Source organism: Cupressus sempervirens, chromosome 6, assembly GCF_028749045.1.
Source record: "Cupressus sempervirens isolate cs-2001-9-10 chromosome 6, ASM2874904v1, whole genome shotgun sequence".
In the NCBI taxonomy this organism is placed as follows: domain Eukaryota; kingdom Viridiplantae; phylum Streptophyta; class Pinopsida; order Cupressales; family Cupressaceae; genus Cupressus; species Cupressus sempervirens.
Genome location: NC_143123.1, coordinates 518,954,633 through 518,974,235, shown reverse-complemented (window position 1 = coordinate 518,974,235; position 19,603 = coordinate 518,954,633).

Here is a 19,603-nt window from a genome sequence, read left to right as displayed (position 1 = left end):
GTGGAACTCATGGATGAGGTGATTGATATTTTACCTCAGAACTTTGAGGAAATTTCATCTATCTTGATTGAACCAATAGAAAAATTCAACATTGGTATAGGGCAGGAATCAAGGATCATGTATTTGGCACATTCCTTAAGCACAAAAGAAAGAAGAGCATTCATTTTCTTCTTCAAAGAGAGGAAAATAAACTTTTCATAATCTTATGTAGACATGCTAGGATTAGACCCAACTTTAATCCTCCACCACCTCAACATTTCTCTAGAGGTCAAGATGGTTAAGCAAAAACTTAGAAAAATGCATCCCCACATAGCTCTACTAGTCAAAGCAGAATTAGAGAAATTGATTAGCACCAACTTCATTCGGCCCTTAGCGTATTCATCATGGATATCAAACATTGTGCCTTTATCAAAGAAAAATGGTAGCATATGCATCTGCATTGAATTTTGGGATGTAAAAAAAGAATGTCCTAAATATGATTTTCTCCTTCCCAACATTGACACCATTGTAGATCTGATAGTGGGCCATTCTATATTTTCACTCATTATGGATGTTTAGGCTATAATCATATTAGGATGGAACCAAAGGACCAAGGCAAAATAACTTTTACTTGTGCATGGAGCATGTTTTGTTGAAATGTGATGCCCTCTAGGCTAAAGAAGTAGGGGCCACCTATCCGCGAGCCATGACCACTATCTTTCATGACATGATGCACATCTTTATGGAAGATTATGTGGATGATATCCTTTCCAAATCCCATACTTGAGAAGAACATCTCCCCATCTTGGAAAAGATATTTACTTGCCTAGAAGCATTCAAAGTTAGGTTAAATCCAAAGAAGTGTTCCTTCAGTTTCAAATCTGGCAAGCTTCTAGGATACATTGTCTCAGCCAAAGGGATAGAAGTTGATCCTAAAAAGGTATAGGCCATAGTCAGCATGCAACCTTCAAAGAACTAGAGTCAGTTACACTCTCTTCAAGACTATTCTATCATTTCATTTCCTAGTTAGCAGAAAAGTGTGTGCCTTTCACCCACTTATTACACAAAGACATAATTTTTAAATGGGATGATCAGTGTCAAAAGGCTTTTGATTTACTCAAGAACTACATGATGAATCCATCCATGTTGGTACCTCCAATATCACACAAACCATTGTTGCTATAAAATTCCCTAATAGATATATTAATTGGAGCCCTCTTAGCACAAGAAAATGAACAAGGAAAAGAAAGGGCCATTTATTACATTAGTCGCACCCTGGTCAACTATGACCTCAATTACTCCTTTATTGAAAAGGCTTTTTTAGCCATAGTTTTTACTTCCCAAAAGCTATGTCATTATTTTTTGATACATAAGGTCAAGCTCATCTCCAAGATTGATCCCCTCAAATATCTTCTTAGCAAAAAAATATTAACAGGTAGATTGGCCAAGTGAGTGATGATCCTAAGTGAGTTTGATATTGAGTATATCAATAGGAAAGAAATAAAAGGATGGGCCATTGGTGATCAATAGGTAGATGCAACTATAGAGAGCTCAAATACTATCTTAGCTGATTTTATGGATATGGACATTCTTCAAATAGAGCTGGTAACTTGGAAGTTCTATTTTGATGGGTTTTACACACACCATGGAATAGGCACCATTATTTTGTTCATCACACCATTGGGTGTTACAATCCCCCAATCTTACAAACTACTTTCCCCCTATTGGTCTGAATTTTTGCATAATAAATTTCCATTGTCCAAGTAAAAAATTTCAAATTGAGATCCATTAGTGGTGAATAGGATTTCTAGCTAAGTCATATTTTGTTAGCCTTTGAAAATTTTTGTTAAAACCTTGTATCCTATTCCATTTAAATTTTCCCTGGTGCGAAAATTTTAAAAATAAGAGGATAAGCGAAAATTTTTTCCCACCCATGTTGAGCTCATTGTTCAATCCTTGTGAAAGAGTTTTACCCCACCATCAGATCCTTTTGAATCTATGGTCAATTGTTAACTCGCTATGGAAAAATGCTCAATTGTTACATATAGCAAGTTAGCAAGATTGATGACATGTGTCCGTGATATTGAAAAGAGAAATCCAGCGCCAAGAATTGTGTTAACATGAGGTAAATTTTGGCATGTGTTGTGTCCCAGGCTTGTCAGTTTTAAGAATAAATGCACGTGAAGAAAACTGTAAATGGTGTCACCGACATCCAAGTTTTTTTGGAAATTTGCTAAGTCGCTATCAAAAAAATCCATGCGACTTGTCGGTGGTGACATAGCGAATGCCCAAATTTTGCAAAAAGGCACTATTCTTTCAATAAGTTGATATGACCATGGAAGTTCCCACATAGTAGTATAAATGAGCATGGCCACCTTCTCTGACACTAACATTAATTGGTAGGGTTTTCAATCAATGTGTATTTTTTTTTCTATTAGTGAAATTGATAATCCATCAAAGGTGGCTATATCACTAGCCAAAATAACACTACTTTTCTGGTAGTGACATAGCGAGGGCTCGATCATTACAAAATATGGCATTCTTTTATAGCTAGAAGTGATTTTGAGGATCCCAAAGAAAATCTTGTGTAGACTTTGCATTTATTTATGCACAAGTGGAGCTTTAGTTCTCGGTGTCTATTTACCGGGAGGTCGGTAGCCAGATATTTAGTGTTTTGCTACTAGCAATGTAGTAACCCACCTAGAAGACACAAACTCAGCAAGGCCAACAACATGTGATGTCATTAAAAAATAAAAAGGAGTACATGTGTGTGCTAGCGTGTTCAGCCATCTCAGCGACAGCAGTGCGTGGACCCACTCCCCAAGTATAAAGCACACAAAGAATTCTGATCATTAGATCAAACTAAGATCAAAGGCCATTGTTAATTCACTATAGAAATATGCTTGAGAGTTAGGCATAGTGAGTTAGTGAGTGATGGCCCACCACTGTGTAGTAAATTTCCATCCACAAGATCAAGTATTGATCAATGGTGCTTGTTAACTCGCTATGAAGAGATGTGCGATGAATAAGTATAGCAAGTTAATGAGCAAGGGACCCACCATTATTTTCTTAAAATTCATTTCAAATATCTACCATATGATCAAAGCTAGATCAGTGGTTATCACTAGCTCACTATGGAAAGGTGCTCAAAAGATAAGTATAGCGAGTTAGCAAGTCGATGACATGTGTCCTTGGTCATTCGTGGGCCCAGTTTGAAATGCCAGCTTTGAAGGAAAGATATAGATGGAGGCAATTTATTTGTTTGACTACCAGCATGCTAAAAGGAACATTGAGTGAGCCTAGTTTTCATTCCTTAATTGTATGATTTCAAAGATCGACGGTGCAGGTTTAAATACTGAAGGTAGTGGCACTCTGCATATTAATGAGATATGAAAAGCTTCATGTGTGAAAGGAAAAAATAGAGTATAACTTATAAGATTTTCTCAGTTGCACCTTATGCGAATAAAGATTTGAAGTCTTTTATGAATTGGATCATTTACTCAGAGGATTGTGCAGATTTTGGCACGAGTGCTAAATAGCATAAAAGAACTACAAAATAGAGATTTCCAAGTGTGTATTTTATTGTAGTCTCTGAAGTGTTGCAATCTTGCATGGTGTAGCAGAAATGGCTCCAAAGAATTCACTAACTCTTAGACTATGGATAGCAGAGGGATTACATGACAAGAGTAATTGGATCCCTGGTGTTTCTTCATCTTGAATTAGTTTTAGTTTTTTTTAAAGGTGGTTTGCAAAGAGGAAGTTGTTTACCTTGTATGTCAATATGTGGAATTTTGATTGAGGAAGACTAGTAACCCTAGGTGCGTTTATGGGTTGTGATCAAGCTACTAAGGTAATGAGCGGAGTAAAGAATAGACTTGATGAAATAAAAATCCTGTCAGCAGTAACACCTTTCTCTAAGGAAAGTTTCAAGATGGCACACTTCAATGCCATGGAAATAAAAGTGTGCAGGACCCTGTGTAGAGTTTTTAGAGAAGGTGAAGAAGACTTTATACCCATGGGCTACATGCGAATAGTCCCTCCGACTTTTCGTTAGTGCACATCTTTTTATGTTAGTAGGTGACAAATTTTGGTTGAAAGCTGGTTTTGGGTGCAGACATGGTTGGCTAAGCAAAAATTGCTCATTTTGTTATATTTGATAGCCACATTGTTTCCATGCTTGAGGGTTGTTTATTAAGAGTTAATCTCATTTTCTTAAGGAGTTGTGTTAATCAGTGAAGAGTGGGAAGTAAGGGTGTTCCTCCCAGTACTATAATAATGGTAAAACCCATGGGTTCAAGTTAGTTTGCAATCATTAGAATAGATTTTGGTAGGAACAAGCTTAGCAGTTACATATACGACAAAATTGCAGTTGGAGCTAAATCAGCAAAAGGAGGTGATAGACAGAAGCCCACAATAGAATATATGGTTTTCATAACTTCCTATTAATCTTTTCTTTTCGAATAGATGTATGTGTCTTCTTCTTGTAAAGGACACCTGTCATTTTCTCTTAGCCTAAAGCTTGTTGCATCTCACACTATTTAAGTGGGATTCTAGGGCTAGAGAAAAGGCCGAGTTCTATTTTTCTAAGTGATATGCTTAGTCTATTTTTGGTCCATTTTTTTGAGTAAAAATTCATGGTATATTTTCTCTATCAAATCTTGAGAATACATGAATATAGAATGATCCATGTTTCTTGCTGAAAGTCATTATGAGTTTGCTGTCAATTGTATACAATTTTCAAGGAAAATGAATACAAATTTTGAGCTATCCCCATATTAGTTCTTACTGAATTCTTTCTCCTTTTGATTACTTGGTTATCTTGATGTTGTATGAGTAAAGACTTGCACAATTGAATGCAATTCAGTTAGGTTGTATATATGTTCATCACTGCTATTAGTTCAATGGATTAAGTAAAAACTTTGATGAATTTGATAAGGTTTCTATAGTAGTGGAAAGGATATTGAATGATGAATTCTGATAAGAATTGTTGATAAAATTTGTTGTAAGGAAACAAATTAGATCTAAGAATTTTTTGTAGACTCTGAACCCCAATGGATTAGGCACTAATCAAATTTGATCCAGCTGAGAAAGAAATATGTCACAAATGGTTGTCAAAAATGCATAATTAAATCAATTTTACTTTTATTTCCTGTAGATCCTAAAAGTTGGCTAGTACTTGTTTGCATGGAATATTTTAGCTTCAGTTAGCCACTATTGATGAGAACACCTATAGATCTATAGAAGAATTTTTGGCCATATCTATTATATGGGATGTGTTTATCAAGTTATTAAGAATTGTGTATGTATTTGAGGATTTGAGACGAGAATCAGAATGAAACTAAAACAATTCTCATACAATTTTCCTAGTCTTGTATAATCCTTGGGTATACCCACCCTAGTTTTGCAGAGCCAGAAGAGTAGAAAACCACTCGTGGTTTTGTTGAAGTTGGGCCCAAATGCTTTGCACATATAATTGTTAATAAGAATTGGCTGGTCTTTAAATTGTGTGAGTAATGTCATCTTGGTATTAAGCATTTTATTGCTTAGTAGTTTTAAAATACCAACACCCCCTACACCAACAACATGGTAGAATATGAAGCCTTAGTCTTAGGCTTCAAACCAGCTTTAGAATAGAAACTAAAAGTGTTAGAAGTTTATGGAGATTCCCAATTGATCAATAATCAAGTCACCGACATAGATCAGACCAAGGATGAAAATTTATTGTCTTACTAACATATGGTTGACACACTTAAGGAATTTTTTTTATTACTTTTGAACAAATTCCTAGAGATAAGAATAGAGTAGTAGATGCCATGGCTACCTTGGCCTCCTTGCTTCAATTACTAGAGCAACACGAGTGGTATGAGCTCTGTAGCAGAGGTTGTTGAACCCACATTTACTCAACCTAATTCCCTTATCATTTGTCATTTAGATGCTCCTGATTCCCCTTGGTATAACACCATCATCACTTACCTTCATGATAGAAATATCCCCTCTGACCTCTCATGCAACCAAAGATGTAATTTCATTTGAAAAACCTCACAGTACACTTTGGTGGTTGATATGTTGTATAGGAAGGATCTTGATGGTACTTTGTTTAGATGTCTTGAAAAGGATGAGTCAAGAGTCACTCTACAAGAATTTCATGTAGGGATTTGTGGGTCACACTCTAGTGGGTTTACACTAGAAAAGAAGATTATTAGGACGGGTTATTTTTGGCCAACCATGGAAAAGGATTATATTGACTATGTTAAGACTTGCAAAAAATGTCAAATCCATGGTAACCTTGTTCACACACTAGCCCAAGAGCTCAACCCTTTGGCCACACCATGGCCTTTTTAACAATGGAGCTTCTATTTGATTAGAGCCATCCACCCACCTTCTTCTAGTAGACATAAATGGATTATTGCTATCACATAATACTTCACCAAATGGGTTGAAGTAGCACCACTTGCCGACTCCACGAGAAAACAAATCTCTTCCTTCATTTTAAACTATATCATTTGTTGGTTTGGAATACCTCATGCCATTATCATGGACAATGCCTTGTACTTTTAAAATTGAATAATTGAAGAATTATGAGAAAAATTTCACATTATACAACACTCCTCGTCAATTTATTATCCCCAAGGCAATGGCCAAGTAGAGGCCACCAACAAAACCATTATCAACATTCTGAAAAGAACTATCAATGATATTGGTAGAGATTGGCATCTACAACTAAAACCTACCCTTTGGGCCTACAAAATGAGTTTTAGGACACTTATTGGTGCAACACCCTTCTCCTTGGTTTATGGTTGTGAAGCTATTCTTCCTTTAGAGGTTGAGATCCCATCCTTGAGAGTTACTCTTCATGACATCCTATCAAATGAAGACTATAGAGTGGCCCATCTAGAGTAGCTAGAATTATTAGAAAAATGTCAATGTGCAACACATAGAAACTTCAAAGTGTATCAGAATAGGTTATAAAGATAAAGACATTACAACAAAAAGGAAAAACCTTATGTTTTTTAGATTGGTGACCTAGTGCTCCAAGAAAACCCTAAAATCTAAGCTACTAGGGAAAAGAAAGGAAAATTGGAGGCCAATTGGATTGGTCCTTAAATTATCACAAAGTCTTTTGGGATTGGTACTTATAGACTTTTAGATTATGATGGCAGAAGCCTAGCAAAATCCATCAATATAATTCATCTCAAAAAGTTCTATATTTAAAATTTTGAGGAGACACATCATCATTGAAAATACCAAAAACAAACTAGTACAAAAGAAATAAGAAATGCCACCTTTGGTTTCAAAAGGAGTGAGAGATAGCACCTTTGGACTTCCCTAAACAATACAATTTCTTCAATGCTAAAATACAATCAAGACAGCACTCGAGTAACTTCCTCAGAGACAAATTTTGCTTGTTTGATGCTTACCTAGCATAGTTGAGTTAATTTCACACATACTCAATTGAGAAACACTTGTGGGTTATAGTTTAGTGGTTCTTGGCATTAGACATAGTTCATAGCAGTAGAGGCAATTAGTATAACAACAATGAAAGGAAGAACAACAAATCAAGAGAAACATGGAGTCAAATTATGTATTGAGATACCATAGACATGAATTGCAAGAAAATGAGTGCACATCTGAACCATTCGTTATGACCAATGATCCCCAATGTCCATTTTAGCCCTCATTTAAATCCATTTGACATCCCAAATTTCTTATTTTGTCTCTCGTGTCTCAAATATAGCTATCCAAGCCCACTTTTTGCCTTTTGGCCAACTTTTGGTCTCCTTGATTCTTTAGTTACCTCTACACGGTCTTGGTTGTTCCCATATTCCAAAAAAACTCACTCACATTCTCATTCCACTCCCACCAATTCAAAATTTGTCAAAAATTATCAAAATAATTCAAAAAGTGTGCAAAATTGTCAAAAACATTCAAAAATTGTGCAAAATTATCAAAAGCATTCAAAAATTGTCAAAAATTACCAAAATAAATTGTCAAAAATTAATTCAAAAATTATCAAAAATACCAAAAAAAAAAAAATCAAAAAAATTCCAAAAACATTCAAAAGTGGGTAATAATTGCCAAACATAGCTAAAAAATTCAAAGAAAATTAACAATCTAAAATTTTAGTCAAACATGGCTCACTTCACCTCAAATAAGCTATTTAACTATGCATAAATTATTGATGTATTTTTCAAATTTATGATCCATTGGTTTCATGTCAAACTGGTGACCATCTATAATTGTTGCTCCTTTAGGACAGGTTTGCATACCTCGACTAGTTTTACATGAAATCAATGGTGAGGCCCACTATATTGATAAATATTTAAATATATTATGGCATGTTTTATGGCTCCATTACCTCTGGAAAAATAATATGAAGTGTGTCAATAGTATTAAGAAGTAGCATAGTTATGTGTTGAAATATCTCTTTGGGCTTTGGAAAATCTAGCACAATGTAAATAGTGCAAGAGGCTCCAGTAGAGTCCCCTCTTCTTTTCTCTTGTCAAGAACAACAATTCCCAATGGATTATTAGTCTTATTTATGTTGTAGTGGCCACAATTGATCTAGACCCCTTCAACAAATATATCAATTCTATCCCAACAGCCCAAATATTTGTCAAACTCTTTCATCATCACCTAACAAGGTGCACAAAATAAGTAAGTGTAAGTTTGAGAAATTGCCATGACCTCCTCTCCTTGTTAGGTCCCGAGGCGCCTTCTTTTTTTCTTTTTTTTGGCCCTCAATTGCCTTTTTAGGCCCAAACACCTTTTTTAGGCCCCTCAAGTACCTTTCTTAGGCCCAAGCACCTTTTTCAAGCCCTTATTTTACCTTTTTCAAGGCCCAAGTGTCCTTTTTGGGCCCCCAAATCCCTTTTTAGGCCAAAAATGCCCTTTCAAGGCCTTGTTTTGCCCTTTTAGGCCCCTCAAGCATCCTTTTAGGCCATCGAAGTGCCTTTTTAAGCCCAGATGCCTTTTTCAAGGCCTAATTTTGTCTTTTTAGGCTCCTACAATGACCTCTTAGGCCCTTACAATGCCTTTTTAGACCTCAAGCACCTTTTTCAAGACCCCAACGTCCTTCTCAAACTCTTAAGCACCTTTTTCAAGGTCCCACTTGGCCTTTTTTGGCCATCAATGCCTCTCATTGGCCCTAACTCCTTTTCACAAGCCTCGTGAGCATCCATCTCAAGACACAACTAGAGAAAAACCTTAACTTTGGTCTTAAGCTTGTCTATAAAGGCTATCAATATATATTGAATTGTGCCTAACAATTTTTGGTTTAACACTTCCTTCTTATTCCACCTTTAACGCCATGACTTTCCAAATTTTACACAAATTTGTACTCATCTTTCATTGAGAGCCCACACAGACATTCAGTTTCCCACATACACATAAAGGTCTTTTCTTCCTCGCTAGATCATATTATTCCCACTTTTATGGAGATTGACACCTTTTCAAATATTTTCCAAAATCTAAAAAAGCATTCAAATATCTATCAAAAATCCCATAAACATTCAAATATTTATCAAAAATCTAAAAAAAATCCACATATCCCTCAAAATGCTAAAAAATCCAAATATAGTCCAAAAATATCAAAAAAAAACACGACAATGTTCATCTGGCACATTAACATCAACACCATTTGTCCTTTTTCTTTCCACAAAAAGAAACACAACCTTTATTCTATTATGATAGTAATGACAACATTACATTCAAATAGTTTCTAGTGGATTATTTATTATGGCCTCCCTAGGGGAGGTGGCAAGACAGGGTGTCCAATCAATGGTGATTCTTCTGACCTAGCTCTAGAAGAAGAAACCCCTGGAGTCAATCCTCTATGTACACATACCACATCCATGGAAATCAGAAACCTACCACCATATAATTACACATTTAATAGTTGTGTAAATTCCCTATCCACAAACTGTGTCTCGTTTTGGTTTTGATTTAGGAATGCCTAATGATAATGTCCCATATAATAAGTGTCTTCTCAATGTACTTTGATCATCCATTGTGTATCCATGAACACATTCTCCACTAGCTTATTTATCCTTGGTACCATGATCACTCATTAAGCTACATCTCACTCCTATTGCATTTGATTAGTTACCATTTGCCAATGCTCCATGTCTACTTTTACCTCGCCCAACCACTGCTACAACTATCTCACCTTCAACTCACTCGATGCTAACTACTCGTATAGCTTCAATGATAGGGATTTTGATTTTGTAATCACCTCCCTAAATAACTCAGACTATGATTGTAGTAACACTAGCTCATTTTTCATGCTCTCTAAATCCACTTGCACCATCCTTAGAGATTCCTACAACCTTTGAGATTACGACCACTCTGCCCACATCCCTATGTCATTTCCCTCCACTTGTGATTGCTCCACATATGGTTCCACTTTTAATGCTTACACCCACACCTACTCCATATTCACCACCACTTGGAGCCATCTTGCCTCTATTTGTGCTCCATCTTCTCACATCTTCTCCATCAACTCTAGTAAAAATATGACTTCTTGTTCCACATTTTCAACCCAAACTCTCTTTGAGGCTAACATTCTATGTAATTATTTCACATCACTTAATGTTTGATCCCATCCCTCACCTCTAGTTGTGGCTCCTCTACATTTACACCACTTGCTTCCCCTTCTACCACCACTTGACCTGGAATTCCAAGACTAATCAACCAACTTGCCCCACTCATCACCTCACCCACACCAACATCTTCCACCCCCCTCAAAGATTTTCCCACAAACTTTCCACGAGATTTTATCTCCCCCACCTCTTCTACCACTCCTAACATAGCCTTCATCATCCCAAGAGGACTATTCTTTGCCTACATCATTAGCTCATCATCCAATACCACCTACAATGCCTACTGTGATGAAATCCCCAATAACATCATTAACACTAACAAGGGTTTTTCCTCTACCCTATCCCCCACATCTTTAGTTTGTGTTGACCCCCATCCTTCATGACTTGATTCACACTACTCTTGAATTAATGTTTGAAGTTCAAACTGATACACCAGTTCCCTAGAGGTTTTCCGACTAAACTTTTCTCTTCATCATTGCTTAATCCACCCTCCTACTATGACTGATCTAGTAAGCCTGACATGATTTCACTTACACACTTCCTTTAACTTCTCAATCAACCTAATAGCCATGTTCTACTCCTCACCTTGCTTTGTTCCATCCCCATCCTATCCACCTATTTATGGTCGTCACTCACCCAAATCTCATTCTTTACTAGCCCTACCATGTTTCTACTCTTTACATCTCACCACAACAGTACCAAGTACACTTGACCCTTAGCTCTGATATATAGACACCCTAATTCATATCGACGCACATTGCTAGATGGAATCTGCTACTAAATTGTCACTGACACATCTCATGCTTTGTTATTAGACCTATAAAACAATTTCTTCTAGGAAGAATTGAGAAAACTTAACACTATTGCACACAAATATCAGCATGCGTGGTTTGCAAATAATGGGTTTTTCTATTGTCATGCACTTCTAGTACCTTGATGATGTGCTTGACTAGAGGTATTGGGATGAAGTCATGATATTTTAATTTCCCTTGGTTTTCCACTATTTAACTCTAGTGATCCTCTGATTTCATGCATTATTGGTGTCCACTTGTAAGTGCCTCCTCTTATTTGGAAAGCCATGAGTATGTCAACCAATTTTGTATGATAACTTAGGTGAGGTCTTTATCTGATATGTGACTATTTTTGTGCCCATTTTTCTTTTTCTATGGCTATAACTTTTGATTTCCAGTAGTTGTCATATTTTCCATATACATTGTTCATGTTTGCTGGTACTTCTTGGTGTGACATGGTATTCATATCACCATAGCTAAGCTAGTGGTGGTTGTACTTGGTCACTTTTTATTAAAAACTCTATGATGACAATTAATTTGCATCTCTTTACAAAAAAAGTGACAAATAGTTGCATTCATTTAGTTTTCATTTTCATATTGGGTCCCTTGAAAACACACAGTTGACACATAAATTAGGATAACACACACACGCAAGTCTTGTCAATAGTGATCAAGACAAAGGCTAAACAACAAAAAGTAAGGTTATCCAATCATTCATAAACAAACATACTTGTACATGGTTAACACTCTACTATTGTGGACTCAGTCACATTGCAACACTACCACCTTGCATCACACTTCATCCCCGCATATCACTTATTCCACCTATTGCATAATGTGGATTTCAAATCTCAAACAATTATGATCACTAATTCATTACATCATTCATCACATTTTATGCATTCAATTCTTCATCTATTCTCACTGGGGTCTCAAGCTTCATTTTGTGGCTTTTGAATCTCAAAGGTGGAGTCTCATCCCATGTCTTTTCATCTCTAGCACATTGATTTCCTTCTATTTTTCACTTTCATTCACCTCATTCTATCTTATTATGTTCATCTCATTTTTACATCTCCTTTATAGATATCATTACATACCATTTTCTCACATTTCATTCCATTACATCAAATTTCATTTCATTGCATCACATTGTAAATTTCATTTCATTACATTTCATATTATTACCTCACATTTCATTTATTACATTCCATTACATCAAATCTCATTTCATTACATCATAGTTGCAAATTTCATTTCATTTATTACATTCCATTACATCTAATCTCATTTCAATTTTAATTTTCTTACATTTTATATCATTGCATTACATCAAATTTCATTTCACCACATTTCATTTTATTTCATTACATTACATTTACACCTATTTTACTACATTCATAGTATCACATTACATTTTATTTCACTCATACATGACATTTAATTTCTTCATTCACTATCCACATATCATGCTACATTAATTGTTCACACATATATCAATATCTACTATTCTCATATCCATCAAATCCTACCATCACATGCATACATGAGTCCATGATATAATAAGTGCACACCTCTGAACATCAAAATGCTCAAATATCTCATAAATCAAAAGATCACACAACATATCAAAAGGATCACATCAACATAAATATAAGATAGACTACATCAACAGAATCATCCAACTAATCACATGACATGAACATAACAAGATCACAAAGTATATCAACATGAACATCAAAAGGTCACCAAGTACATCAAGATGAATATCAAATGGTCCTCCTCAATAATAAAACATATGATAAGTATCATAATGACAAAAGATATATGATCATCCATGTGTATGTGGCTGACATGAAGGTCCCTTCTCACTAGGCGTACTCTTATTCTCTCATGGAGCCTACTTGGTCACATTATGTTATTGCTACGATGTGTATGGATATGGCCATCTGAATGGTCAAAACTGCATGTGTCCCTAGTGGTGGTGGTGGCCTAAGTGTCATTGATGCTATAAAATCCTATAGCATACTCGTTAAATCACCCATTCGAGCCTCCATGGCACTCATCCAAGCTTCTAAATCAACGGATCCTCCTAGCCCCTCTGGTGGTGGCTATGCATCTGGTAGCACCTATTGCTACCAATATGGATGTACATCTTATGGACCTGTGATAGGAACATGTACCCATGGCCTCTATCACCAAATAGACTTTACATCATCAAGTAATCTAGCCCTCACTTGTTGTATCCTACCTTGCCCAACACCACTGTCCTACTGACTAGATCTCACACCACTACCCATCCCTCCTCTCACCCTTGCACCTCCATGGTCCCAAATCCCTCCAAACCTCCTTACATCCATATCTCCTAGCCTCTACACTAGACCTCATGCAACACCCCTCTATGGTAGTACCATTACTACTCACCCTCACCCTCCTTATCTCCCCCATGCTCTAACCACCCCTCTAGCTCTCTCTTAGGCCTGACACCTCCCTCTATCTCTCCCCTGGCCACCTTCATCATCCCCATCCTCTCCCCTACTTGACTAATCATCAATGCTAGGAATAGGCTCTGTTGGATCCATGTATCTTGGGAACAAATGCTCATGAAACCACCATGCATAGTCTCCCTCCATCCCTGCATTTTCCTCTCCATCTCTCAATGTCCATGGATATGGCACATCTATCACTTGGAGAAAGGCCTCTAGGAAAATTGCATACTCCAAAGTTATTCCCCATACTACTCTCTCTGCCTGAACCTGAGCATAGTGTGCTGATCCCTATAGCATACCCTGTTATCACCCAAATTGTCTCACAACCCACTTAAAACAAAATCTCTCTATCACTGCAGGCACCTGAGCAAGAAAATATCTCGAGCCAAAGAAATATACCATCTTATCATCATCCTTGGCCCACAACTCTCTAAACCTATATGGTCTCCATATGACCTCATCAATGTCATCCAAAATCCATCGCCAATACTTTATCTTGCCTATATGGGTCTGCATGATCACATCAAAATAATTATATATATAAGGCATATCCTAAGGACATTTTCGCACACATATTAGATGAGTAATGGGTAAATTCTCCCATGTATGTTGCTATAACAATATCACCCCTGCTAACAACGATGAGGCTCTAGAATAAACAACCTAATGCAAATCATGATATAAGTGGACCAATATGTAGCTAGTCCATGAAAATCTCTATGGATGATCAATCATGTCCTATATCAAATGGCCCCATCCAACTAGACATCCCCACCCTCATCTATCTAGAAAAAAAAACCCTCCTATCAACCCAACCAACAGTGCCAGCAATGGTTCATACTGCAACATTTAAAACCATGATACATTGTCATCACCAATACTATCATCTCCAAAAAAATCTCTAAATGTCATGCCATCTGTTGTTTGATCATAGTACACAAGATCTCCCACTTTTGGGATCCACAATAATCGATATACATCCTTTGGCATCACAGTCATGTCACTCATGGGAAATGAAAGGTGTTTTGGTTTGAGTTCCATCACTCAGCCACATCTATTAATAGCCCTTTATTCACTCAGAACTAGGGAATCTATAGTAAATAGGTGAACCCGCATCAATCAATCACCTAGAGATTCCTAGCTAACAATATGCCTATAAACTCTAGGGGCCATGGATATAATCGTTGCACCATGAGCTTTCACCCACATACCTATTTTCATCACAAAACCAAACAACAATGTCAGTTTTCATCCCAAGTGATCATCATACATCAGTCTACTACCAATCTCTAGCTAACTAGCTATTGGTTCTATCTTGGACTTGTTACTTGTCCTTCTCTATCCTAAGCTAGAGATTTTTGTTTTCCCTAATTTGTATCCAAAGTAGGGCATCATTATTTATCTATCTATCATCAAGTTGATCCTAAGACATCACTTCATGACTACCTGATTGCTATTATTTACTTGTTATGACGAATCCCTACCTGACAAACCTAGAATCTAGCCTTTTACATTATCTTACTCTCAATTAGGGTTTTATAATCTATTTCTTCTCTTCAAGTCCCTATTAGCACTATTTCAACAAGCATAAATGCTTCAACACTCATATGTACTATTTCCTAGGACATATGTGCTACTAGATGAAGTGTATGCACTAAAATGGCATATACATTATTAAAACACTTGAAAGTGCTATTTTATACATTGGATGTGCTATAGGATGGAAAAATGCTATCAATATGATCATATGCACCATTTCAAAATTCATAAGTACTATTAGTATCAAAAATGCTAAAACATAATCCATATGCACTACAAGATCAATCAAATGCACCTAAACATCTAAATGCACTATTTAAAACTATATATGCGCTATTTTCCTAATGAATGTGTTATTTTGCTTCTAAGGTAGGGTTTCATATGTGCTACTTTTTCCTATGTATATGCTAAAATATTGTTTGAATGCACTATAAGATTTCAAATGCACTACAAGAAAAGGTAAATGCGCTAAAATGGCTAAACTACCACATTTACAAAAAAAAATTGCACAAAATTTTTTTAAAATGCACAAAATTTTAAAAAAATTCAAGTACAAATGCCAAAAATCTTTAAAATGGAGGAATTCAATGACTTACTAGGGCACTATAGTCAATTGGACACTCGTACCTATGACCCCTCTTGAATCTATGCTTTTGTAAAGGGACCACCATCTTTGCTAGCCCGAAGCTCCAAATTGTCAAATGTCAAAGGGGAGTGTGAAAATGACAAGGGTAAAAGGTCTTTTGACCTATTTAACCCTCCATAGGGGCAATTATATCACTTTTTCACTCTATTTACCCAACATTAGAACCTTTTGCTCACTTTCACAAATTGGGTATTGTCTTAAACTAACTTCATCATCTTCATCTGTCAATTATTAAACATTTTTGAAATAAAATTGGAACCTCCTTAATTTTACTACATTCATTTTTTATTCAATTTCATTTATGAGGAGGCAGTATATCCATATCAAACCAAGGCATCCAAACTAGGGCATCAAATTTTTTTGAAAAAATATTTTTTTTGAAAAATAAAAAATGTTTTATGACAACCAAAATTTTAAACATCAAATCAAACAAAACTAGAGTACCCAAGTAAAAAAATCGAAACATCAATCAATAAAATCAATGACAATTAGACATCAAGTCATCAATGATCAGACATTGAGTCATCAACAATCAGACACCATGATAACTGTGAACCATCAAAATATTATCAAATAGATATTCAATCATCAAAATTTGACCTAAAATCAAAAAATCAAGATAGTCTTTGAACTAATATGCTTCACATATTCACTCAAAGAGGGGCATTTGTAGACACCCAAAAATTGGCAAAGACCTAAACTATGTAATTTTGATTAATCAATGAAAACTAAGGAGGAAATCAAAGGAACACAATAGATTTTTAAATCAAGGATCACATCAAGTCATTAATCATTTATCAAATCAACAAGACCTTAAAGTCAACTTTAAAAAGAGGAGAAAAATAATTCAAAATCATAAAATAAAATTCAAAAAGGGAGGAAGAAAAATATAAACTATTGAAAATAAATAGAATATTTATTAAATCAATAAAGCCATTTATCCTCACAAAAGTGAAAATACCCCTTTTATATTTAAAAGAATTGGAAAAATCCTCATTTATCCCCAAAACTAAGTCTACTGGACTTTTCTCCCTAGTCTCTTATGAGATATTTTCAATTTCATGTCCATCAACCAGTCAAATGTAAAAATCCCGATTCTTACCCCAACACCTTCTAAAATCCTATAAATAGGAGGGAAAATCAAGAGCTAAGAGAACCATGTTTTAGGCATTTACTATAGGCACATTCTAAGTTATCATCATTGTAGCATTTTCACTATAGCAAGTTCATATCATTTTGATAGCACTTTAGCTTTGTTTAGCTCATTGCATGTTACGCACATATAATCTATATTGTAGACATAGAGCTTGCATGCATTCTTGTAGATATACATTTTAAACAAACTCCCATTCTAGAACTGTCACTAAGATGCTAGTCTGAGAGCTTTCTTAGTAGTTGTAGTTAGGGAAACATGGGATGTTCATAGAGCTTATATTTTGATAATGATTTCTTGGGTTTAGTTTAGTTCATTGTCATTTTATTTTCACTCCACATTAAAGTCTCATTAATATGTGAATATACCATGTACATTCATTTATCATAAAAGTCACATTAAAAAAATTTCATAATAGTATATTCTTCTATAATAACATTAACTAAGGAGGTAGGATCAACAAGATGACCATGAGTGGGCATCTCAGCAATCTTAGCATAAATATAAAGGGGACCATCAGGAGCTTCTATAGTCTCAAAATCATCAAGATAATCAAAAGTTCCCAAGGTCATTTTTTCTTAGGTTGTTGTTGAGGTTTAGGTCGAGGCTTCAATATAGGCTTAGGTTTCAATTGAGGTGGAGCTAAAACTTAAGATTGAAGTAGAGGTTGAGACTAAGGTGGAGATATAGATGGAAGCACATGCTCCACTTGATTAACCACATGATTAAGGTCATCCATATTTGAATCATACATAATATCCATAGAAGATGGCTAAGAAATGGTATTGGTATCATGTGTAGGTAAAGAATTCATATAGATTTGCAAATTTTGATTAGGAAGAGAAATAGATTCATTCCCACTACCATAAAAATTATCAATGGATAAAGTATTATAATCAATTAAGTCATAAACCTTATGTTTTAAAGAATAACATTTCTTAGTATCATGACCATTCTGTTGATGACACTGACAAAAAGCTTATGGATCAAAATATTTAGCCACCATTGTAGTAGATAAAAGAGGTTGACTAGGAGGTAAAGTAATCATATTAGTAGTTAAAAACCTATTCATAATAGAATGTAAAGATTCAAAAAGAGGAGTAAATGTATGATTTTATCAAAAAGTAGTGGATACAAAAGTGGCATTGTGAGATGCAACAACAACTTGACTGACAATTGCATTTTCTTGTTTATTTGTCTTGACATAGTTGTTGAATTTTTTAACTTTATTTGGATTAGGAGCAGCATCACTTTTATCAATAGCAACATGAGCCATTGGAATGGTTCTCTCAAATTGACTCACTTGTAATTGATAATGATGAAGCACTACACAAAGTTTTTGAAAAGAAGTAAATTCAGTAAGAAATATCTTATCTATAATATCCTTTTACAAATTTGAAATAAACATATGTTGAATATCAATATTGGGAATAGGATAGGAAATTTGAGCATGTAAATAATTAAATCTACAATAAATTTGGTCAATTTTTCTTTAGAGTTTTGTTTACAATGCATCAAATTAGTCAAAGGAACTTGTGGGCCAATGTTGTTTTGAAATTGTTGAATAAAAGCATTAGAAAGTTGAGGAAATGAAGTAATAGAATGAGGATTCAAAGAACAAAACCATTGAAGGCCTTGTCATGAAAATTTTGAGCCAATAACTTAACTAAAATCCTATGATCATGAGCATAATCACTACAAAGGATTTGAAAGGTTTTAACATGATGAATAGAGTCTCCCTTACCATTATAATTCTCAAGATGAGGCATTTTGGCTTGTTGAGGAATGGGAGTATGAAAAATATCCTGAGATAATGGACATCCCATGTCACAAGTAGGGATACTAAACTTGTTTTGAGTTAAGGATTCAAGTTTTTGTTGTAAAGATGACATAGTTAGAGCCAAACTGATGATTGTATAATCGTGAGAAGAAATAGCAGGAATAGAAACATAGGTACACTAGGTAAAGTGTAAGAAGCTACAAGAATAGAAGACACAAGTGGAGGAACACTAGGAACTATAGTTGGAAAAGGAGTAGAATAAGTAAAAGGAACAAATGATAAGAAGATTGTGATATGGGAAGGGACATAGGAGGAATACTCATAGGGATAGAGGGAATCATTACAGTCACCAAAGGAGTATAAATAGGAACACTAGGATGGGGAACAAAATAATTTTCTACACTAGTGATGGGAGGAAATGATCCTAAATCTTGTGCTTCCTAAGCTAAAGGTTGAACATTAGAATACACAAGGTGAGTAGTACCATACAAGAGATTAACACCTTGATCACTATCACAAAGAACTTTCTTAAGAGCCTCAATAACTTGAATAGAATCTTGATTATGGTTTTCTTGAAGAAGTCAATTACCCATTTTATCAAGTTTGTTTGAAGTTTTTGGACTTGTTTAAG